The sequence below is a fragment of the Peromyscus californicus genome, unplaced genomic scaffold (genome assembly GCF_007827085.1).
Source record: "Peromyscus californicus insignis strain IS unplaced genomic scaffold, ASM782708v3 Scaffold_2__1_contigs__length_46816999, whole genome shotgun sequence".
In the NCBI taxonomy this organism is placed as follows: Eukaryota; Metazoa; Chordata; class Mammalia; order Rodentia; family Cricetidae; genus Peromyscus; species Peromyscus californicus.
In genome coordinates, this window is record NW_026294540.1 from 16,313,585 (window position 1) to 16,323,085 (window position 9,501).

A 9,501-nucleotide genomic window follows, 5' to 3' on the forward strand; every position below is an offset into this window, starting at 1 on the left:
GTTTGCTTTCTTCTACTCAGTCAAGTTGACAGAACAAATGTGGAGGCAGCTGAGGTGTAAAATACTCTGCTAATAATGAATAAATGTTAATCAGATCTTACCATTGCTCCAGTAGAGCTCTCAGAAGGTGTTTTGATAAGACTTCGGATGTCTGAGTGTGGCAGAGGCTAGTTGTACTCCTCAAATATCTTATGTACACCCCTAAGTTTTGCACAATTCCCTGAGGTCATGTGGCTATTTTTGGCCAATGACTTATAAATGTGAATGGTTCCTGTCACTTTGAACTGGGGTTGTGAGAACTCAGTGTGCCTCCTCTTTCTGTCCCCAATTCTCTTTTTATGATCCTTGAAGCCACATGCCCCTGACAGTATACGCTGTGACAGTGTATGGAAATGCCATAGTGAGACCTATTTCTTTGTATGCTAACTAGAAAAAATAGTAAAAAAAAAGATTCTATTCAAGTCTTTCAATGTAGTTCACGTGCTGCGGGCGGCTAGGATCCTGGAGTTCAACAGCTCACTGGGGAACCAGGGGTACTGGAAAACAAAAATTTTAGCAAGCCTCAGAGTGGGCATCAGTGGAGAAGCTGATTCTCCTCATGGCTTGCATGAGTCTGTTCTGGAAACCATAGCAACAACTACCTCTATTGCTCTGCTTGGTCCTAACAACTGCCTGGGAACAATTCTGTGTGAGAGAAGGATGCCGGCGAACAGGAAAAGGTCAGTCACGGGTTTAAGCGGGTGATCCATGATGGCACAGCTGTGGACCTACCGTTGAGGAACGTGGAATTTACTCAGGTGCAATTGGGAAGAAGTCTTAGGGATATACCCTTCTTCACTCACACCCTCAGATGTGTCTGGATCAAGGTTAGAAATATCCTCTGCTCTCCCAGTTCACGACAATTCCTTTTTGATATTTTCTCTTATAATTTCCTCGCTTCCAGGCTGTGAGGATCTTTTCTTTTCTTTTACTCTTCTATTCATTTACAGGTCTCTTCTGAGTGAAATTTATGCGCTGCTTCCCATCCATTTAAACCAGAAAAAGTTTCGGCGTTAAGAAGGGCATGAGAAACAGGTTGACTGTGAAAGAGTTCTTTGAACATAGAAGACAAGGTGGTCTGTGAACGGCTCACATATGTCTTTCCAGGAGGTAGACTTCAGGGGATGGGGGTGTTGAGTGAATTTTGAAAATAAAGATTGTGAACCTCATAAATTCAGTTCAGATTAGACTCGGCTTTCTAAATTTATATTTCAGAATTCATTCAGGCTAAGCCTTTAACCGAGAATGGCCATGGAATGCTGACAACTGCCAATCTTTTGTAAATAATTAAAAGGTTACAAAGGAGACCACAATGTGCTCTGTCTAATTCTAAATTGGGGCTTATGAAGGCACAGCACAAATTAAATACAACGTCTTAGGGTTACTACTGCTGTGATGAAACACCATGGCCAAAAGCAAGTTCGGGAGGAAAGGGTTTATTTGCCTTATACTTCCACAACGCTGGTCATCACAGAAGGAAGTCAGGATGGGGGACTCAAAACATGGCAGGAACCTGGAGGCAGGAGCTGATGCAGAGGACATGGATGGGTGTTGCTTACTGGCTTGCTCCCCATGGCTTGCTTAGCCTGCTTCCTTATAGAACTTAGGACTACCAGGGTTGGCACCACCCACAGTGGACTGGGCCTTCCCACATTGATCACTAATTAAGAAAACGCTCTATATTTCTACAGGCCTGCTTATAGCCTGATCTTATGGAGGCGTTTTCTCAGTGGAGGCTCCTTCTTCTCCAATGACTTCAGCTTGTGTCAAGTTGACAAAAAACTAGCCAGCACAGTGAATAACAAGCTCCCCCTAGTTTAGGGTGACATGGAGTTTGTTCATACACTCTTGAGCTGAAAGAGAAAATAGACCTTACTGAGTTGTGCCATATAACCATGCCAAAATGCTGTCTAGTGATTATGATAAGAGTTTAATTTTTTTTTTTAACACTTTCTGTCTTGGGGACCGAGGAATATTCTTAGTGTTTCTAAGTTCGGTTTAATATTTCTAAATTGAGCATCCTCTCTGGGTGTATTGGTTAGTCTTTTGCCAGCCTGACTCAGGCTATGGTTACACAGGAAGAGGGCATTTCAACTGAGAGATTGCCTCCATTAGATGGGCCTGTGGTACATTTTCTAGATTGATATGCTGGGGACTTAGCCCACTGTGGGCAGTGCTACCCCTGGATAGGTAGTCTTGGATGGTATAAGGAAGCAGGCTAAGGAAGTCATAGAGAGCAAGCCCATCATCAGCATTCCTCCATGGCTTCTGCCCGTCCCTGCCTCCACATCCATGTCTTAGTTAGGTTTTCTATTGTTGTGAAGAGACACCATGACCACGGCAACTCTTATAAAGGAAAAACATTTAATTGGGGTGGCTTGCATTTTCAGAGGTTTAGTCCATTATCATCATGGTGTGACATGGTGGTGTGCAAGCAGACATGGTGCTGGAGAAGGAGCTGAGAGTCCTACATCTTGACCTGCAGGCAACAGGAAATGATCTGAGTGCCATACTAAGAGAAGCCCATCCCCACAGTGACATACTTCCTCCAACAAGTCCACACCCACTCCAAAAAAGCCACACCTCCAAAAAGGGCCACACCCTATGAGCTTATGAGGGCCAATTAACATTCAAACTACCATAATCCCTGCCTTCCTCCCTGGTGGACTGTTGCCTGTAAGCTGAAATAAATTCTTTCCTTCCCAAGTTGCTTCTGGTCATAGTGGTAATCACAGCAGTAGTAAGTGAATGAAGACACTGGGCTCCTAAGAAGGATGTGGAGAGGAGCAGACACACCCTGAGTAGATCAGATATGGCCTGTGGGGACTAGAGGCTGTCCCTTGCCATTCATCTGTAGCAGGAACTATTGGGTGAGTATTTTTTAAACATATTCATTCTGAACATCCCTGGGTGACATTATTCAGTGTGGCCATGTATCTGAATATTAGGAAACTAAATGAGAACAGAATCCATGGGAGCCTTATCCAGCTGTGACCCTTAGAAATTTGCGGCTTGCCATCTGGTATATTCATACCCTTCAAGCTGTTTGTCTCAGCTGAGCACAGGAAACTTGAAGTTTTGTGTTGAACATGGTTGAGCCTCGGTCTGCAGGAAGACTTGGTTGGTTCTCTGAGTCTATACCTGGAAGAGTAAACCCACATGGAAAAAGTGAGTACCACTTATTCTAACTCTGCCATCATCATGAGAAATAATGTTGAACATTTAATGGTGATGCACACCTTTGATCACAGCACTCAGGAGGCAGAGGTAGGCAGATCTTTCTCTGAGTTCGAGGTCAGCCTGGTCTACAGAGCTAGTTCCAGGAAAGCCAGGGCTGCATAGAGAAACCCTACCTCAAAACAAAAAAGCAAAAAACACCCTGCAAAGAATTAAAAAAATGAACACTTAAGTTCATATATGGACATACTCGCCTGCATTCTTTAACAATGCAGCACCACCTTGCCCTGGCAAAGAGAGAAAGTGTTGTGTTTCCTCTCACTATTGAGTGATGTTTTCTCCATAGGACCATTTCTGTCTGTAGATGATAATGCCCATGCCATGAAACTTTACTGGTCCCCCAAATGCAATTCCAGCAGCTCAGGACAAGAGGGTGCCACATTCCCCCAAGAAGTGTTGATTCTCAGCATTCTGAGAGATCTTGAGAAGCCAAAGCAGCAGCTGCCTCATGACTGAACTTTGAGAATGGATGACAAGGTGATTTATTTCAGGCACACTTCTTGTAAATATTTTCACTGTTGTCATAACCACCATGATTACCACGTCACCATCATTATCACCACCACACACCATCATCATCCCATCATCACTATTTATTACCATCGTTATCACCATCACCGTCATTACCATCATTATTGCCATCACCATAATCATATCACCATCACCGTAATCACTATTATTATCAACATTATCATCTATCATCACCGTTTTTTTTTTTATCACCATCACCATTATCCCCATCACCACTTTTCTTTTCATGACTTGTTAGCTCATCCCTTTGCAGCACTGCATAATACTCCACGGTCTGGATATTTCACCATGTATCCACTCACATACTGACACACACACAGCTGATGAGCGGCAGTGGTGGGATTTGAACCAATGGCAGTCGTAGATCTAGGTTCTCTAAACAGTTTTCAAGCTGTCTTTGAAATGTCCCTCACTGGTGTCTCTCCATTTGTGACTCCCACATAACACTCTGTGCAGTGTGATGCCTCATCTCTCTCTGCCCTCACTTACTTGGAAGGGTGTTCTCATTACCACACCCCCAAAAGGTCAAGGGCCGACTAGCATTAATTTGCATATCCTCAATTAAACCTTTCAGGAACAGATCCTGCTAATTTGCTCCTTCAACACTCAAGTTTTGTACAAAGCTTGATGGGTAAACAATGACTACATGCTGGCATCTGGACCATTTGAGGCAGCTTGGGGATAAGTGGGGTTCAGTATTAAGTTCCCACCTTTCAGTAGCTCATCAGGTCTGCATGTTTGTTGGACACGAGGGAGTTTGTCCAGTGCTCTCCCCACCCCCCACCAGGAGAATCTTAAGTGTGCTGAATTTTTCCTTTGTTCACATTGTGTTTTGCATGGGGGGGGGACACAGATGGGGACGGGACAGAGATGGTGCCTGTGAATGTAACTTGAGAGAAATTTAAACAATGAGCTAAACCTTCTGGGAAACCACGAATGAAAGTGTGTTCTCAGCGGTGTGGGTGGGAGTGTTTCTTACACACGGATTGTTTCATCTGAATTCACCTATTAACTGAAAAGATGGCTGGGTGGAAAAACGGTTCTAAGAAAAACACCTGGTGGAAATTAAATGCTCTTTGATTTGCTGACTTTTCCCAACTTGGTTTGAAAAGCAATACTTGTTGAAAAAAGTAATTAAACATTCTTCTACTTCTTCCATGAAATCAAATCAAATAAAATCTGGAAAAGGACCCGTAAATAGGATATAACCCCGAAGTAAGATCAGGTACGCAATTATTTGCTTATAGACTGTCACCTGCTTTCCACTGCGATTGTTAAGTAGGAACGCTTTCAAAGCCTCAGGGACAGTGAGGCAGGCTCTCTGAAGTGTTAGGTTTCCTATTTGAGAGGATGTTTGCTCGAATGCTGATTTGAAAGCAATGAAATCTTCAGCCGCCCTAACCACCATAAAATGAGATTTTCCCTCCCAATCTGTGAAGAACCGGTTAGAGCGACATTTTAGGTTTCTTGCAGAAAAACCAGGCCCGGTTTCGGCTCCAGCAAAACTTACAGGCTAAGGAGACAGAGATATGAGGAAAGGAAACTAAACAGGACTTCGGTGGGTTGGGGCCACACCCACCCAGCTTTCCCACTTCAGAGGTAGTCCAATAATCCGTCCTGTGGGCCAGATACTGGGAACACTCGCAGCAGGACCCCTTGAACAAAGTCTGCCTTTAAATATGGGAATTATTTCCAAAATGTCTTTGTTGACAGCTGGTGAGGCACAAAATAAACACAGGCCTATTTGCAAGTAAGCAAGAATTAGCATAATCCGCAGCTGCGGCATAACCCACTGACAAGCAGGATAAAGAACCTAGTGGTTCCTTCTAAAACAGTCAGGGAAAGGACCTGCGCAGAATAATGAGGCTCTCGCCACCTGCCAGTGGCCGGCAAAGTCTAGCAAGCAACAGCCCTGTGTTGCTGGCACGGGAACTCTCTAGAGTTTTCTAATTAAAATAGAAATGAATCCATCGGCTGCAATTCAACACCGCGGTGATTAAAAGGACATTTCTCTTGTGGATAATAAAGTTTGAAAAATAATACTGCGTTTATTAATATCTATTGTCCAAACTGTAGGACGGGTAATTTTCAGTCGCCCACGAAGGGGAGTTGGCTAAGAATCTCTTCTATTCTGTCATTTGAAGGTTGGTCAAAGGAGAAGGAATCTGAGAAGCAACGGCTTTGTGGTTTGCTCTGGGTGAATGCCAGCCGATGCCCCTGGACACCAGGTTTTTCAGACCGGAGCAAAGTCCATTATGGTGCCGATAATTAGAGGTGGGACGTGACGCTGTTCGACCCCCAGGCTTCTCTGCAAAGCTCTAGCTCTTTCTTTGTGGCACTCCAGTGATTGAAAATGAAATTATTTGCACATGCAAGACAAGTACGTGCTCTTCTCTTAGCGGAGAAGGGAGCAATCCTTAGGAAATAGCTTTCTTCTCCATCGATCGGAAGTCTGCGATAGCAGAAGTCACTGGGCCCCTTACCACCCTTTTTTTTTTTAAAACACCCATCCTGAACGTGCAAGCTACTGAATACCTTCGCGCTGCCGGTGTCTGAGTTTTGAAAGGTTTTGGGAGGTCAGTTTATTATCACCAACCTCGGTGAAACCCACTCTTATCCCAACAGATTTGTCTGAAATACAGAACTTTGCTTAAAAGTCTGCCTTGCTCTCGCTCAACTCCTTTCTTTTACAGTGATGCTGTGACCCTGCCCGAACTGGCTAGTTTTATGTCAGCTTTACACAAACTAGAGTCATCTGAGATGAGGGAACCGCAATTGAGAAAATACCTCCATACGATCAGGTTGCAGGCAACCTGCAGTACGCTTTCTTAATTAATGATTCATGGGGGCGGGGCCCAGCCCATTGTGGGCGGGGCCACCCCTGAACTGGTAGTCCGGGATTCTATAAGAAAGCAGGCTGAGCAAGCCATGGAAAGCAAGCAGCACTTCCGCCTGGGTTCTTGTCCTGGGTTCCTGCCCTAACTGCTTTCAGTGATGAACTGGAAGATGGAAGTATGAGTGAAATAAACTCTTTCCTCCCCAAGTTGCTTTTGATCACGGTGTTTCATCACAGCAGTAATAACCCTAAGTCACCGCCCCTGGCCCTGTTTGCCGACCACCCCTTATTGAAAGTCATCTTGGTCAGTGCCACAGAGCATGGAGAGGTCCAGGATAACAGTCTCCGAGAAGCAACCCTTTTCCTGGGCCCCGTTAGCTGTCTGCTCTGCCATTTCCTCCCTGATACGTGCCGCGGTGACCCACCTCTGTGAGAACTCCTGACCACTTTAGAAATGGGTAAATAGGTCAAATTTTAAAACAAATACGATGTCGGAAATGCTGGGTGGAATGCACAGGCTGTGACTGAGAAAGGGAGTAAATGGCATAGCTTATACATAGGTGTGTGTGATGTATGCATGTGTTCATGTGCATATTTATGTGTATGTATGTTTATATGTGTCTATGTATATTTGCATATGTTTATGTGTGTGTGTGTGTGTGTGCGCGCGCGCGCGCGCGCGCCCGCGCCTGCGCACAATGGACACATGTATGCATATGCATGTATAGGGCAGAGGACAGCATTAACTGTCCTTCCTCAGGTGCCATCTACTTCATTGTTCTCCGGTTTCACACTGTCCTGGGATCTGTCTATATGATTAGGGACTACAGTGGCTGTTAAGTCCCAGGGATCATACTGTCTCTGCCTCCCCAGTGGCCTCCATGAAGCCTGGCTTTTTGAAAATGTGAGTGTGGGGATTAAACTCAGGTCCAGCACTTTACCAACTCAGGTCACTCCCTAGTCCTCCAAATGGTTAATATTCAAGGGCAAATTAGGGGCCCGTGATCAAGTCGAGAGCTTCAGCCTTGATGAGTCCTTGGAGCTTATTCAGATCCACAAGGCCCTATCACTTCACAATCTCTTTGATTTTTCTTACTGCAGAAGTCTGTCTTCCCATGGAAGATTTGAAAAACGGAGGCAGCTTCAAAGAGGAAATAGATGTGTCATCTCAGTATGCAGAGACCAGGGTGACAATTTCAGTGCATGGCTTTTCAAGTGTTTGCTCTTTGCAAAAATGCATACAACATCTTGGTGGCCCAAATGCTGTCAACCTCCTTGATCCCTTGGTAGGTGCACTCTTCTTTATGAGGAGGATCTGTGCATAGATCGTACAGAGTTAAGGCAAAGGGGTTTTGCAGCTGAGGTGCAGGACAGCTGCCTGCTTTAATCCAAAGATGAAATTCCCACTGTGCACTGGTTCTGATAAGCTGAGCCTTTTACAAGATCACCAAAGAAAATTCTTGGGTTTGGAGACACAAGATCCCAAAGAAGGAATTCTATCACAAGTCTAGTCACAAGCCCGGAAGTAATCATCCCTCAGGAGTGAAGACATTAGAAGGAGAATTCTCTGTGCCCCTTCCTTTGGCTACCAAACTATTGAAACCCTGAGCCCCAGAGAATTAAAATTTTCCCAGGAGCCTGTTCTGGGAGAAGGATAATGTCGAATCTAGGGTCATCCAGAGGGAAACCTTGTCTCCCAGGAAGAGGCGTCACACAGTTCTGACTTGTCAGTCCAGCCTGCAGCACAGACTGAAACCTGGACAGTGAGGGGTCAGTGATGGGCCGTTTCTGCTTGGACCAGGTCTGCTTGGTGATGTGTACCTCTTGCCTTCTTTTGAACTAAAAGCTCATGTTATGACTTTGAGGCTAGATTTGGGGTTCACTGGACCTCTTTATTCAGTTCCTCTTCCCCATGTCATCACATTGAGTAAGTCTTTTCCCGGTTTTCACTGTTGCTGCCTCTTGAATTAGTGTATTCAGGGTTGGTGAGTGAACCGGATTCATCAGGGCTGCCAGGACCCTGGCTTTAATCTCACATCGACAGAAAACCCCTAGAAGATACAGTCTCAAATGAGATCCAGCCTGGACATCCTGAGACCTAAGCAGAGGGACTAACAATACTCCTCACATATTTCAAATCACTGATTTTGTGATAATTTCATGCAACATAAAAAATAACACAGGAACATCAAATAGAAGGACTGCACACTGTGACGGAGATGTTCTTGTTACATGGTTTGGTGGACGCTCATCGTTCCATTTTACACCCTCATTATTGGCTATTTAGCTCCACTGTCATAAATCTTGATGCTCACAGGACTCCAACGGGTGGAAAGAATACAGAAAGCCTGAGGTGGATTAAGTAGTGGGTGGGGACCGCTGAACGGGAAATTACTACATAGTTACAATAAAACTTCTCTTTGTAGCTTTAAAGATTTCTGTGTGTCTGTGTGTGGGTATGTGCATGTGAGTGCAGGTGACTTTGGAGGCCAGAAGAGGGCGTCTGATCCCCTGGAGCTCGAGTTACAGGCAGTTCTCAGCCACCTGACCTTGGTGCTGAGAAATGAACTTGGGTGGGTCCTCTGCAAGAAGAGCAGTTGCTCTTGAGCAGCTCAGCCGTCTCCCCAGCACCCTCTCTGTGTGTTTTAAATTGATTATCATGGCTTCACACCATCATGCTGTTTGGAGTCTCCTCGGCTCTCCAAAGGGGAGACAGCATTCTGGAAAACCCGTTTTGTTATTGACTGCTAATTCAGATCTTACTTACCTCTCTGAGTAGTCCAAATTAAAATCCAAAGCTTCTGAAATTTCCCCCAGAGGTTTCTCATTTGTGTGTTAGAACGGGTCCTGTTTGGTCA

General features: G+C 44.9%; 1 long non-coding RNA gene across 1 annotated transcript; it reads left to right on the forward strand.

Moving 5' to 3' along the window:
• The first annotated feature begins 499 nt into the window (after window positions 1-499).
• On the forward strand, window positions 500-6,466 carry LOC128120597 (uncharacterized). Its single transcript, XR_008221907.1, has 4 exons — window positions 500-866; window positions 990-1,149; window positions 2,747-3,753; window positions 5,952-6,466. It is a non-coding gene; the product is annotated as an uncharacterized LOC128120597 (long non-coding RNA).
• The last annotated feature ends 3,035 nt before the right edge of the window (window positions 6,467-9,501 follow it).